This window comes from Sceloporus occidentalis, unplaced genomic scaffold, assembly GCF_023333645.1.
Source record: "Sceloporus occidentalis isolate IW3139 unplaced genomic scaffold, rSceOcc1.0.p SCAF_18, whole genome shotgun sequence".
In the NCBI taxonomy this organism is placed as follows: Eukaryota; Metazoa; Chordata; class Lepidosauria; order Squamata; family Phrynosomatidae; genus Sceloporus; species Sceloporus occidentalis.
The window spans coordinates 11,316,034-11,332,164 of record NW_028316998.1 but is presented as its reverse complement, the minus strand read 5'-3'; positions in this window follow the sequence as shown (position 1 = coordinate 11,332,164).

Here is a 16,131-nt window from a genome sequence, read left to right as displayed (position 1 = left end):
AGGTTACCGTTCCTGACACCCCTACTATAGAATGCATATTAAACTTCTAGAGTACTTTTATATACATTCTTCCAAAACAAAAATATATAATTAAACACTTTTAACCTGACACAGAAGTTATATGCAGTGCTCAGCAGAGCCATTTAATTGGGGGGTAGGGTAAGGGGCAAATGCATTAAAGGGGATTTGAGGGATCACACAGCTATCACGTGCATTAAAGTGCATATGATGGCTGGAGCGTCCCTTAAAATGCAGCATTAGAATTCCTAGTACTGTTGAATGTCTAAATCATTGTCAGAAATGATACCTCATTCATTCTTATGTCATGTGACACAAAAGCAACCACTAATAAATTGTTGCTATAAATACTGAAAAAAGATTCCTAATTTTCTGTGTTGTTTTTATTTGATTAAACTATAAGATAATATAGTAGCAGATCTCCTAATAATTTAGCCTACTAGAGAGAGCAGTAAATACATTGTCTACGTGGAATAGCACCTTTAATTAGTTTTTACTGATAATGTTATTGAACTTATTGTTTAAGTTTGCATCAGAACGTTAGTGTAAACTAGACCAAAAAAATGGACCAATTTGGACATTTCGTTTTGGTCCATTAGTTTTCACACAACTAATTTAGTTTCCTGGACTTTTGTTTTGGATGAAATTTGGAAACCAAATTCATCAGCACCCTCATTTATTCTCCCATGCTGTCTCACACGTTCATTCTCTCACATACCCTAATTTACGCTCTCCCGCAGCTCTGCTTCTTCTTTTGCTTCTACTAGTACAAATCTATCTCCGTTAAGGAGACATTGAGGGAGGGCATGAGATTGTGACACAGACTTAGTGAGAGTGTGAGGGAGCTTAAGTAAGAGTGAGTGAGAGAGAAAAAAACACCCAAAATTCGAATGAAAATTCAGAGCTTCTCGTTTTCATTTGTTTCGTTGGGGTTTCCTCCTGGTTTTCAGGAAATTCACAAATCTTGTTAAAATTGAAATTCATTTGAATTTGAAGTCTAGGAGAAACATAAAATATACATCCATAAAATCTTACACAATAACTTTTTCTTTAAAAACACACACACATATATATATCATAAATGAATAGGAAATATCATAATCCAAATTATATTTTTAACCCTGCAGGAACTAAAGTCCAATCTTCTTCTTTGATCAATGCATAATTTTTGTATGATCACTGTAAAAATGAGAAAAAAATGTCTGTAAAACATTTGTAAGCCTTGAAATGATATAGAAAAGATAGTGTCATAAACTTTTTCTTCATTTTTTAATAGTTTTTTAGTTTAAAAATCAAGTAATATGCTAATTTTCTGTTCAGATTGAAAATGTACAACAATGAAACCCTTGTATGTATTTTCTGATATTAAGTATATTTACATCATTTTAAATAACTGATTATTGTTATATCCTAGGGTCAAGAATATCTTAGCTTAACGTGAATAAAATAATTTTAAAAATCAGAATACACAAAGAAAACTGTGTACAGTACACTTTATATAAAAATATAGCATGTTCTCTCCGATTTTAGTTTTGACCACAGAACAATATAAAAACAATAATAAAATGATTAAAAAAAAATACTTGCTTCACCATCTACCAGCAGATTTGTGTTATAGTGTTATAATCATCATCAATCAGCAAACTCATATGTCCTTGAAAAAATTTGAGACTAAACAATAAAATAACATTTCAGCTGAAAAAAACAAAGAGTGCTAGAGAAAACATGGTGAAAAAAAGCAAATAAACTAAAGTTATTTCACTAATGGAGTTACATCTGTGGTCTATCTGACAGAAAAGATATTAGGTAATGGCTCCCTGGCAAAAGCAGGGCTGCTTAAGGATTTGTGAGGTCAAACAATGAAAGAGTAAATATATATTATCACTACTGCACCCCCGCTACGTGATGGAAGAAGATAGAATAGACAGGCAAGTATAAAGATAACTTGGTTATGTCTGTCACTGAATGGAAGTTGTATTCTCAGGATGTACTCCTATGCTACATGATTTCACATTGTGTCTTCAGATCTAAAGGATTCTTTTCTACTGTGACAGCGGTTTATCTGAAAATCGTACAGTCCTTGTTAAGTTACATTGTCATCTGGTGTTTTTTTTCAGTGAAATAACACCAATAAGGTAACCTTTGGCAAGACACGGAGAACTAGCAGCAAAAAACTGCTGTGTGTTATAAAAAACTAATTTTGAGAAAAGTCAAACCTATATCCCATAGCACTATTCAATTGTCAGATAGAGGGATGTAATGGTCTGCTACTGCCAGGGTATTATTGAAAAGAAGCAGAGCCTCCTCGGGGGAGGGAGATTGTGGCTGAATCCACAAGTCCACTTTAAAACCCTATGTGTCTAGATAGTGTAACATATTTATACATACACAGTAAGATACTACCATATGTACACATACAAACATAACAACATACTTATACACACACTTAACACATACTAAAATACTAACATACTTACACACACATGCAGTTACGTATTTACACGCATAGTTACCTTACTGGAGGGCAGGAAATTAAAGGGATATGAGCCAAATTGGGGTCAACTTAAGGAGGATGCAATTCTAACCCTTTTAACAACAGTATATTCATGGTCCATTGCTATCATGCATGGGTTAAATTTTGCTCCATTTTGGTATAAGGTGTCAGGGCATTTTAAAGGTTTTTTTAATTTGAATTTATCTATTTTTTACATGCTAAATGCATAGGCAATATCACCAGGAATAGAAAGGATGTGGTCTGGCCCTGGGGTTTCTGGTTCTCTCTGTAAACTACGTCTGTGAGTCTCTTTCCTATGTGCTCTTTCTAATATAGAGTATATCCTAGTGGCAGCATTGCCTATCATCTCAGCATCCTAAGCAGTTGACTAATTCACCTATAGGCTGGTGCTGGCCCTGGGCGCAATACTTGCGATTTGTCTCTATATTCATAAGGAACAAAAACAAACTTTATTGCAGTTATTTAATGGTATAGGTCACAAGTGCACCAAGCGACCACAAATTAGAAAAGAATGTGTTATTTGTGTTAAAAACATTAGTTTGCACATATGCTAGCGATCCAGAAAAGGTATGTTGTTGGAATAGAGACATCTCTCCTCAAGATATTCAGTGTATAGGTTAATGTGTATATCTTTGGTGATTGAATGGTTCTTTTTAACTGGAATACTGCTATCCAGGGCCGGATTAACGGCTGATGGAGCTGCAGCTCCAGGCCCCTACCTGAAAATAGGCCCAGTCAGGGCCAGACTGACTGGGTCTATGTGTGGCCGCCAGACCAACATTCAAGGCTGCTGTTTGGCCGCAAAGTTCAAAGCAGCCATTGTGCGGCTGTAAGACCGCCTCCGCCGGCCACTTTAACTTCATTAGGAGGTCGGCGGATGCGGTCTTGTAGCCGCACGACGTGATGCTCAGGGGGACGGGCTCACAGAAGTGTTCCTCGTGACAAGGAGAGGATCTTCACGTCGGAGGGGAGCAGGAAAAAATAAAAAAACAAAAATTACAGTTAGGGGACCCATATTCAAGGGAGAGGGGTGGCTGGGTTTTGGCATTAAAAAATCAATATGAACAGGGGGGGAGATGTGGCATCACATAAATCAATATACAAGGGTATGGAGGCATACATGCACAAAGGGGGGCAATACAAAAGGTTGTGGGGGGGCACATTAATCAATAGTAAAACATAATACAAAAGGGGCAGTTAATGACAAAGCAGTGTAGAAAATATTTTTTTTATGCTTCAGTATGGCAGACCCTGTGTGTGTTTGGGTGTCGGTGTGACAGAGTCTGTCCTGATGTGTGTGTATGGGTGTTGGTGTGGAAGAGCCTGTCCCGGTGTGTGTGTTTGGCTGTTGGTGTGGAAGAGACTGACCTGGTGTGTGTGTGTGTGTGTGTGTGTTTGGATGTCGGTGTGGCAGAGCCTGTCCTGGTGTGTGCTTGGGTGTCGGTGTGGCAGAGCCTGTCTTGGTGTGTGTGTTTGGGTTTCGGTGTGGCACAGCCTGTCATGGCATCATGGCATGTGTGTGTGTTTGGTTGCAGAGCCTGTCCCGGTGTGTGTGTTTGGGTGTTGGTGTGGAAGAGCCTGTCCCGGTGTGTGTTTGGCTGTTGGTGTGGAAGAGCCGGACCTGGTGTGTGTGTGTGTGTGTTTGGATGTCGGTGTGGCAGCGCCTGTCCTGGTGTGTGTGTTCTGGTGTCTGTGTGGCAGAGCCTGTCCTGGTGTGTGTCGGTGTTGCAGAGCCTGTGTAAGGCACCTACCTTGAACAGCTCCCGACCGTCCTCTTCTCTCCCCCGGCAGAAACGCCGGCACCGCAGACTGGAATACGAAGCGGCCGCTCGCGCACGCGGCCGCTTCATGAATATTTATGAGGCTGACCGCCGGCTGGATTCCGCTGCGTCGCTATGGCGACGTAGGACGCGTTCACGTCCCAGACGTCGGGGAACGCCCCCCCGGGCTATTTAAACCTCTAGCACAGTATCCTCAGTGCTCATTTATACTGATTCTCTCCGTATATCTTGAGCTCCTCCTGTATTTCATTAATTACCTTATCCTTGTCCTCCCGTTATCCGACCCTGGTCTGCTAAACGGCTTCCCGTGTTTTCTCTGGTATCCTGACTCTGGCTCTCCCTGCTACGTTGTGTTCTTCTGGTATCCTGACCCCGGCTATCCAACCGACTACGTGTACCTCTGGCATCCTGACTTTGGCTATCCATACCGATTACGTGTACCTCTGGCGTCCCGACCCTGGTCTGCTTAACGGCTTCTCTCTGACCACTCGTGCTTACAGTTACACTACCAAGTGCCCTGTTACCCTCACCAGGCTCCTTGCGTGTGTTCTGTTTTTGAGCAAGTGTGTTCCAGTCCTGCATATCGGATTCCTCCTGGTAAGACGAACCTTACAGAATAACTGAGCCACGACATGGAATCCGCAGGAATTTCTGATGCTCTTGCAGCAATCGCTGGTCAAATTACTGCACTTACTCGTTCCTTCCAGGACCTCCAAACCAGCCATGCGCAAATGCAGCACCAGCTCCATGAACTGCAAACTAACCCTCCTGGCGCTGGGGAACCATCTCCTGCTCCCGCTCCGCTTCCACCAATGGAGGGGGCCTTTGCTGCTGCTACACCTGAACCCAAGGCTATTCTTCCCGAGCGCTTCTCAGGAGACAGAGCTAGTTATCGTACCTTCATGACGTCCTGCCAGATTCTGGTCTCACTCCAACCCAGAACCTACGCCTCTGATCATGTGAAGGTACGAACAGTGATTTCCTTACTGTCAGGTGAACCACAGATCTGAGCCCATCATTTATTGCGCACCAATAATCCAGTCTTGAACTCGTGGGCCGAATTCAGTCACGCTATGGACATTTTATTCGACGATCCTTTTCGCACTACCTCTGCCCATGCTGCCATACGTGCCTTACGTCAAGGGAAGAGACCAGTAGAGGAATATGTGACCGAATTCCGAAGCTTGGCTATGGAGAGCAAGTGGAACGAACCAGCACTGTTAGATCAGTTCTGTCTGGGTCTGGCTGAGGGATTGAAGGATGAACTAGCTCGCGTGGGCATTCCTGATTCCTTGGAAGAGCTTATACACCTGGTCATACAGTTAGACCGCAGATTTCGGGAAAGACGCCTGGAACGCGCAGCTTCAGCCTTCCCTACCCCGAGACGCCACTTCCCTCCTACTGTTCATACTGCTCCTGCTGCTCCTCCTCTCCAGTTTCCAGCGATCATGCCTCCTCCAGAAGAACCTATGCAGATCGGATTGGCACGTGGCCCACTATCAGAAGCCGAGAAAGCCCGTCGTCGGAGGGACAATCTGTGTTTATACTGTGGTCAACCGGGACATCTGATCTCCACCTGTCCACGACGCCCTCCCAAGGGTAAGCCCGCACATGATAAAGTCTGCCTAAGTTCCTTCCCTAAAGACGGTTCTCCTCATCTGTACATCTCCTTGTTTTTACAGTGGACCGATAATTCTACCACCGTTTCTGCCATCGTCGACTCTGGAGCCAGCAGTTGCTTCATGGATCAGGACTTTGCCAAGCAACTGCACATACCAACTTTAATAAAGTCGGCTCCTATACACATACAAGTGGTCGACGGGTCTCCCCTATCTACTGGACCCGTTAGACACGAAACATCACCACTTCATGTTCTATTGGGGAATAATCATACGGAATACTTGAACTTTGACCTTATTCCATCACCCATGTTTCCAGTGATCCTTGGCCTACCCTGGCTAAGACTACATAATCCTACGATTGATTGGTCCAAGGGGACCCTCTCATTCCAATCCCTGTTTTGCCGCAACCATTGCCTAACAGACCATCCTACACTTCTATTGCTTCCCGAGTGTTCGTCTTCTCCTCCTGATCCACGTATTCCTAAACAATATGCAGGCTTCAGGGATGTTTTCGACAAGAAGGGAGCCGACACACTTCCTCCACAAAGGACTTACGACTGTCCCATTGATCTCCTCCCAGGCGCTCCCATTCCATTCGGCAGAATATTCCCATTATCTGAACCAGAATTACAGCACCTTAAGGATTATATCCAAGAGAATCTAGCTAAGGGGTTCATCCGACCTTCCACTTCTCCAGCAGGCGCAGGAATCTTTTTCGTAGGAAAGAAAGATGGGAGTCTGCGACCATGTGTAGATTATCGAGAACTAAACAAGATCACCATTAAAAATAGATATCCGTTACCTCTCATTCCAGAACTCCTGGATCGACTCAAAAATGCGCGGATCTTTTCCAAGATTGATCTCCGAGGGGCTTATAATTTGGTCCGCATACGTAAGGGAGACGAATGGAAGACCGCTTTCCGAAGTCGATATGGACATTTTAAATATCATGTAATGCCCTTCGGGCTCTGCAATGCCCCTGCCACCTTTCAACATTTTTTAAATGACGTCTTTCGAGACTATCTGGATGTCTTTATGGTGGTCTATTTGGACGATATTCTCATATTCTCATCAAACCTGTCTGATCACCGTGACCAGGTCAAAATGGTTCTCGAACGTCTACGCACACATCACCTCTATGCCAAGCTGGAGAAATGCCAATTTGAAGCTGATCAGGTAGAATTCCTGGGGTTCATCATTATGCCTGGAAACCTACAGATGGATCCTAAAAAAGTGTCAGCTATCTTAGAGTGGCCAGTACCTTCTGATAAAAAAGGGGTCCAACGTTTTATTGGCTTTGCGAACTACTATCGCAAATTTATTAGGAATTTCTCTCACATTATTGCACCCATCACCAGGTTGACCCGTCAATACTCCCGTTTTGCCTGGACACCGGAAGCACAGAATGCGTTCGACACTCTCAAACAACACTTCACCACTGCTCCCATCCTTATTCAACCCATGATGGCGGAACCGTTCCATTTGGAGGTGGATGCTTCGGATCTAGCGGTAGGAGCAGTCCTGTCCCAAAGACATGGGGAGAAACAAAGTTTGCATCCTGTGGCTTACTACTCGCGTAAACTCACCCCGGCCGAGATGAACTATAGTGTGGCGGACAGAGAAATACTGGCCATAAAACAGGCCCTGGACACCTGGCGTCATCTGCTGGAAGGGACTAAACATCCAGTAACGGTATATACCGACCATCGGAACCTGGAATATCTCCGCTCCGCACGGCGACTATGCCCTAAGCAAGCTCGGTGGGCTCTCTTCTTCACGAGATTCAATCTACACATCACGTATCGCCCTGGATCCCGCAATACCAAAGCAGATGCCTTGTCTCGGTTATCTCCTGTATCGAGTGGTCCCGAGACCCAACCGGACACTATTCTCCCCTCTAGTCTCTTCCTCACACATCAACCATCTCTCATGGACTTTATTCGCTCCTTATCCCGCAGAGCAGTAGTCCCGAGAACTAATCCTCCTGTTCGTCGTACCCGAAACCTACTATACTACCGTGATAAGATATTTGTACCGACCCCAGCTCGTTTAAAGGTTTTACAAACATGTCATGATTCTCTCCTCTCCGGACATGGGGGCATTAAGAAGACCTCGTTCGACGCCAATTCTGGTGGCCGTTGCTGGATCAAGATGTGACCTCATTTGTCCGTTCATGCACCACCTGCGCTCGTACCAAGACCCTACGTAGAAAACCTATGGGCCTTCTCCGTCCATTACCTACTCCTTCGGCTCCCTGGTCTGAAATCTCTATGGACTTTATTGTAGATTTACCACCCTCCAAGAAACACGACACAATCTTGGTGGTGATCGATAGATTCACCAAAATGGCACACTTTATTCCCACCATTGGCATTCCTTCCGCTTCTACCACAGCCACCTTGTTCCTGGATACAGTGTTCCGGCTTCATGGATTACCACAAACCATCACTTCAGACCGGGGAGTACAATTCACGTCTCGTTTCTGGAAGGTCTTCTGCCGCAAACTGCACATTCGTCCCACTTTGTCCACGGCGTTTCATCCACAAACCAACGGTCAGACCGAACGTCTAAATCAAATATTAGAACATTATTTAAGATGTTACACCACGCACCTTCAGAATGATTGGTTCCAATTCCTCCCTTCTGCAGAATTCGCCTACAACAATCAAAAACAGCGATCTATAAAGATGTCACCATTCTTCGCGAACTATGGTTATCACCCTATCATGATTCCAGGTCTGCCAACCGAACCCACAATTCCTAGGATTCCGGATCGAGTCACCACATTAACAAGGCAATTTCGAGTCCTGAAGCAGAATTTAATCAAGGCTCGGAAGGCCTACAAATTATATGCGGACCGCCATCGTTCCAATCCCCCTACTTACCACTGCGGCGACAAGGTCTGGCTATCCACAAGTAATTTGCGCTTACAGATCCCTTCTAAGAAACTGGGACCTAAGTTCATCGGCCCGTACAGGATCACAAAAATCATCAACCCAGTGACAGTGCAGTTGAAACTTCCCTCTACCTGTCGGGTCCATCCGGTTTTCCATGTGTCACTAGTCAAACCCTGGGTGGCCAATCCTTTTCCTGACCGGGTACCTCCTCCTCCGGCTCCAGTGGTCATCGACGGAGTTGAGGAATACGTGGTACAAAAGGTTGTAGATTCCAGGATCCATCGAGGGCATCTAGAATACCTGATACAATGGAAGGGGTATAGCCCAGAAGAAAGGACCTGGGAACCTGCCAGTCAGGTTCATGCTCCATTGTGTGTTCAGAAGTTTCATAGACTACATCCTCTCAAGCCTGGTCATCCACGCCCCCAGAGGTCGCGTCTTGCGGGGGGATCCTGTAAGGCACCTACCTTGAACAGCTCCCGACCGTCCTCTTCTCTCCCCCGGCAGAAACGCCGGCACCGCAGACTGGAATACGAAGCGGCCGCTCGCGCACGCGGCCGCTTCATGAATATTTATGAGGCTGACCGCCGGCTGGATTCCGCTGCGTCGCTATGGCGACGTAGGACGCGTTCACGTCCCAGACGTCGGGGAACGCCCCCCCGGGCTATTTAAACCTCTAGCACAGTATCCTCAGTGCTCAGTTATACTGATTCTCTCCGTATATCGTGAGCTCCTCCTGTATTTCATTGATTACCTTATCCTTGTCCTCCCGGTATCCGACCCTGGTCTGCTAAATGGCTTCCCGTGTTTTCTCTGGTATCCTGACTCTGGCTCTCCCTGCTACGTTGTGTTCTTCTGGCATCCTGACCCCGGCTATCCAACCGACTACGTGTACCTCTGGCATCCTGACTTTGGCTATCCATACCGATTACGTGTACCTCTGGCGTCCCGACCCTGGTCTGCTTAACGGCTTCTCTCTGACCACTCGTGCTTACAGTTACACTACCAAGTGCCCTGTTACCCTCACCAGGCTCCTTGCGTGTGTTCTGTTTTTGAGCAAGTGTGTTCCAGTCCTGCATATCGGATTCCTCCTGGTAAGACGAACCTTACAGCCTGTCCCGGTGTGTATTTGGTCATCTGTTTCCTAAATTGTGGCTTCAGGTGTATCATGACTTTTTTTTAGTGTATGGCTGTACTCCCAATCCAGCATACATGGATGCCGAGGAGTTAAGATTCTGTCCATTCCCATGTACTTATTTGTGCCTTTTAACACTTTTGGTTCCTGGGATTTTACTAATAATGTGGTATTCTGTTATCGTAAAAGAACAATTTAATATAGTTTTAAAAAGAATGATTTATAGCTATTTGTATGGTAAATAGTGTGGCTCAGATAGGTGTGTGTAAGGGGTGTGACGTGTGGGCACAAGAGCTCAACCACGTGATGCAATACATGGGGCTGGTGTCCAAATATATCCAGTGTGTTGTTCACCCTTTTTTTGTGTATGAAGAATGATCTACAAGGTTCTGTTTAAGTCAACATTTATTTATTCAAGTTCTGTGTCATGACACCTTAGGTGCTTGCTTTGCACCGTGCTCTGGGTGTCTCTAGTTCTAACTCTTGCTGAGGCATGATCTCACTTCCTGTTATCTGACCCTTATGCATATTCATAAGGCTCAGCGCAGCACATCCAGGGCTGCTTTTTATTCCCAGTCCGGCCTTGCGTTTGGTCAAAATGCATTATCTAAGGAACAGGCGTGTATTGTAGAGGTTGTTATACACAGTGTTCATTTCAGATAAATTGCTGTTATATTTTATAGGTGCAAAACATGTTTTTAATCATTTAATCACTCATCTTTATTAATCAAACTATTGTCTTTTGCAAAGATGCTATCTTATGATAGCCACATCGGGAACTGGTAAAATACTACACAGGAAATTGAACCTGTTATTATACAGGAAATAATCATACCCTGTCAAAATCTACAGAAAGAAACATATGTTCAAACCACTGTCATCATCATAGGTATCTGATCTAATATATAAAGAGAGTGAAATTACAAGAGCCATTTTTTGTAATATCAGTTTAAGGCTTGAAATGTCCTGACACGGTTGGAAAAAAGGCCTTTCAACCTCATAAAAACACAGTTTAGTCCACTTATCAGATGGAACAGATGTTCAATAATAATTTCAAAAGAAAAGAAAATGGGAAAAATTTAAAAAAAGGCAACGGGCACTTTTAAAGTATCTATTTCAGGTATGCAGAATTGAGATTTGAGGTTTTAATACGGTTAAAACATTAATTAAGACTTGATACACAGCATATGGCTTTCAGAATAAATAAATCAAAACAAATCTTTTTGGAAAACAATTCCTTTATCGCATTATTTCACTTTATTTACTTTACTGACAATGCGATTAAGGAAATAACCATTGCATTTTATTTATTCACTTTAAAAGTATGATTAGAGCAGATGGTTAATATTTTACTATTGTTCAGTTCTGCTTAAGTTTAAGTATGCATTTGCTTGATTATAAGATGACCCCATCTCCATCTAGTTTTGTCACCAATATTTATCTATCAATGAAGATGAAGAATAAGAATGATATAAGATAAGATAGAAAGATAATACAAAATAGTTTGTGTTGTCCACAAATTAGGTTTGGCTAGTAGTGTAAATAGGCAACTGTCTTAATCAAATAGACTCTACTCAGGAACAGAACAGTATTTAATAAGCAACTAAAACACACTGTGTGCAGTCAGATTTTGTCACATTTTTTATGTTGACTAAAAACTAGAGATTTTGCCCTAAAATAAATTGTGAAAAAATTGTATTTAGATTATATGCTTACTCTACAGTACTCTACAGCTTCTCCAATCCACCGCACCAGTAAATGTTCTGTTCTAAAATAAACTATGAAAAGAAAAAATGTCGGTGCGCTAAGCTAGTCTCAGGCTCAAATAATACAAATGTATAATATGAGGCCTACCAAACAGTGTGAGCATGCTGCAAATACAGTGTGTTGGCTGTACAATGTATACAAAAAACAGAAGCGCAGACAGTATTTTGTTTTTTGTCTAAAATAAACTATTACAGTCTCACACTCTGACTCCCATCAGTCTGCAACCGCTGCTACTGGCAAGTTAAAATGGCGTCAGCACACCTATATATCTAATGCCTGTCCCCTCACCTTGTAAATGCTGATTAGCCAGAGTGAAAATAGTAGGAAAAAACTCCCACAGGTTGTTGGACCCATCAATCACAGCCATAACCATCAATGAGACCACCCCTGTTTTTCTTGGATATTTATACCTATCAGTCATTGATATATATATATATCCTCCTACACACAGTCCCTCCCACGGCTACACGTGACAACGAATAGACAAATCCTAACAAAATGTTAGCACTTTTGCAACTCCTTTTTTTTTCTGGGATTGTCCCTGTTACAGATACTATCATTATATACAATAAATAATCTACAAAAAATGCATATCAAGGTGTTATATAAGAAATCAAGAAATATAAAATTAGAAAACTAATAAGACTCTGTGATCATGCTGGATATTTGTGTATGTTGTGTAAATGTAGTTATACAAAAACCTTGTCTAATGCTAGCATACCATCAGATGAATTCAAAATCTATTATGGTCCAAGCAATTTAATCAATCCCTCTTCTTGCGAAACCTTATTTCTGTTCAAGTGGGCATATTAATTCTATTTGTGTTTACTTTTCAAATATGAGGATACAAGCAATGGTCTAACACTAGACCATTTATTACGCAGAGACTAATACGCTATTTGGAATTGTAATCCTTGCATACTTGCTAATTTTGACTACACATACAAGCTCTATTTAAAGTTTAATATGTATTTATGTGTGCATCCTCCTGATTGCAGTAAGTAGAGAATATTGATTATGTAATATTCTACCATAATTTAAAAAGCAACCTTGATTTACTTAATTACTTTTAATTCAACAACAGTCTGATATACATCTGTGGAATATGGTAGAACAAAAAGCTTTTTCTCAATTGATTGTTTTTGCATGCTGATAGCTTTTCATTTATTTCTTGAGACTTCAAATGATTTATGCTGATGTCCTATTAATACATTAAAAGATAAATCTTTGTATGGTTGGCAGTAGAAGTAGAATTTTATTTGCTAATGAAATATATCATAGCTCTTTTAGTGCACCATTTAAGCATAGTATAGGAGTATATCATGTTTTTAGAAGTCAGGAGTAGCCCTGGGCACACCATAATTCTAATTAATGTAAATGAAGAAAATAATGAAAGCTTGTGTGTGCTGACCCTTATATGCGGGGTGGATCACCCCAATTAATCAGAGAACCTCTAGAGAAGGCTCATGCATCTGGCGTCAACGAGAGGTCTATGGCTACTGGCCACATGCTCTGTCATTTTTAAGTAGTCTTTTCTTTCAATAGAAAATGCACTGCATTAAAAGCCTGCATTTGTAGCAATTCAACATGTTTACATATTTGTTTAATTCATTGGGATATATATGACATGGTACTACCTACAAATGACTGCTTTTTCATTTGCATTTTTATCAATAATCAGAAGGATAAGCGTATACTCATACTACCATATCTACAGACATTTTAACTTGTTTAATATCCAAGTTGCATCACAATTGTGTTTTAATACAATAACCGCTTATTTAAAGTACTCTTCACGTTGGAAAAATTGCAAAAAACATGTTTTCAAAAAATTAGGAACTACAGATTTCACACCGTCAGAAAAATAAAAAGTAAAGAATGGGGGGTCACTTGGCTTACATGCAAGAAGTGAATATCAAAATTCTGCTGATGAAGCAGTCATGAATAAAGAGATACTAACAAAAAATCTAAGATGCAATGGAATTGGGTACTTATGCAAAAAAGGGAAAAAAAAGAAAAAACAATGGTGTAGAATACCAAACAAGATGACAATAGTGTAATGTGTGTATACTATTGCACTCACAAACAACTTTTAATATAGCATTTGCTTTCTTGGTATCTAAAGACAAAGGAACAGAAAGGCACAGTATTTTCACAATATCAATATAGAAATAGTATAGAACACTTCCAGAAGTGATTGCACATAGATGGTATGTGTAAAAAACACATAAGCGCCTAATTCCATTGTATCTCAGATTCTTTGTTAGTGTGTCTTCATTTATGACTGCTTCATCAGCAAAATTTTAACATTAGGATTTCTGACATTTGTAGGCAAATCATGGAAATAGAAACACATTGTGGCCTTAGTTGATAGTGTCTTACTTACTTTATAAGTACTTTTATACGCATTCCTTAAAAACTTATGCTCGCTGCAATGTTCGTTGAGCTAGCACTGGAGCTGACGGGCAGCAAGTAAATCATGTACCCGGAGATATGTTAGGCCAAAAGTATCTCCTGCATGGCCATGGCAGATAGTGGGGGCAAGAAAAAGGGCAAATGCACAAAGAGAGAAAATGCAGAATTCCCCATTCATTTATTAGGGGGAATGTTTGGGAAACTTAAAGGGACCACTGAGCTATCATATGCTGGCTGGGGCTTTCTATTAGAAGACTTAAAAGGAAAGGTTAAATGGGAAACTAATAATCTTATCAAGAAAAGTGGGTATTGGACACACACACACACACAAAATAACAAAAATGAAATAGTTGATCAGATTAATCATTGTTGTAGTTTACTAAATTGGCACAGATGAAACAACAATTATAAGAATACACTGTGATGATTGGCTGTGGCAGCTGTAGATGTTCCCCTTTAATGAAATTTTGTCTTTGAAGATCAACAGTTTCCAAATATGTTTAAATTTCCCTCCGTGATTGACTGATGGTATCAACAGCTGAAGGCTAATGGATACAATATACTTTTTGTTAATTACAGTTGTCCAAATCCTTAGTTTTCTTTAGTTGACAGAGGACCAGTGGTCCTGAATGTTTATTGTTATTATTGTTTTTCAATTTGTCAGTGAAAAAGAAAAAGAGCAATTAATAATCCATTAAGTATTGTACTATCACCATGCCAAACTATATTGAGTGTTCTAAATACAGAGTCTTCATTTAAAACATGAAAACATTACTGGTATCTACTCCTTCCCTGTGCTGAACAAGCTCCTTGTAGACACCGCTACTACAGACCGCAGCTTCGGCCTACTCTGCAATTGCAGAGCTTTTGGGAGGCCTGCAGTGGGTGGAGGACAGCTGGGGAGAGCAGGTAAGGGTGAGAGGGGCATGATATCCGTCTTCTCACATTCACTGCCTTGGTGTCACCCTTCACTTTGGCCTCTCATTTATCCCCCCACATCCAGTCTGTCTCAAGGAACTGTTGTCAACATCTAAAAAAACATTGTCCGCATTCGTCCGTTCATAACACAAGATGCTCATGCTTTCATTATCTTCTGCCTTGACTATTGTAAGCCTGTCTTAGCTGGTCTTCTTCATACCCGTCTTGCGCCTCTACAATCCACAATGAATGCTGCTGCCAGACTTAATTTCCTCACCCATACTAGTGTTTCTGGTCCATCCCTGACAGTGGCACTTTTACCTCTTGTGTATTGCACCCTAACTCCCTCTAGACTGTAAGCAGGGCCCTCCTTACCTCTTGTTTCTCTTGTTTATATACTACTTGTTTTGTCCTGTTTACCAATTGTACAGTCTTGCAGAATATAATGGTGCTATATAAAACAATAAATTATAAAAAAAAGTACTAGAGATACTAGATACTCCAAAACAAACATGGTGTGCGCATGTTCAACATCTAGTCTATAAAATGCAATTCAAATAATAAAAAAAAGCCAAGACATGACCCTTGCACTGCCTATACAATGTGGTGACAGAGATAATCTAACTTAAAGAAAGCACACATACAAATAAATGACACCAGTCCACCTTGGATTTTGAAATGGCCGCGGCACTCATTTACCTAAATGCCGCAACGTACTTTATTGAGAAAGCATAAAAGTAGCAGATAAACGTCAAAATCCACATAACCATTTTAACCCTGCTGTAGGGTTCCCCAATGCTCCTAAACTTTGCAAACAAAGGTTATCCACAGCAACCACCCGCCAGATACCGCTGGTCATTCTTCAACCCAGGGGGTCTGGTTTAAGCCGTGTCACCTACTGTAGTCACCATAAACCAACTTTAACTCTAGCATCTAACCAAGATCCAGATATTAACCCCCTCATGGGTTTTCTCACCTGGCACTTATAAGGGACCCTTCAGCTCAAGAACCTCCTTGAAAATATTGAACATGGCGGGCGGGTGGGAGTCTTCACACAGCAGGT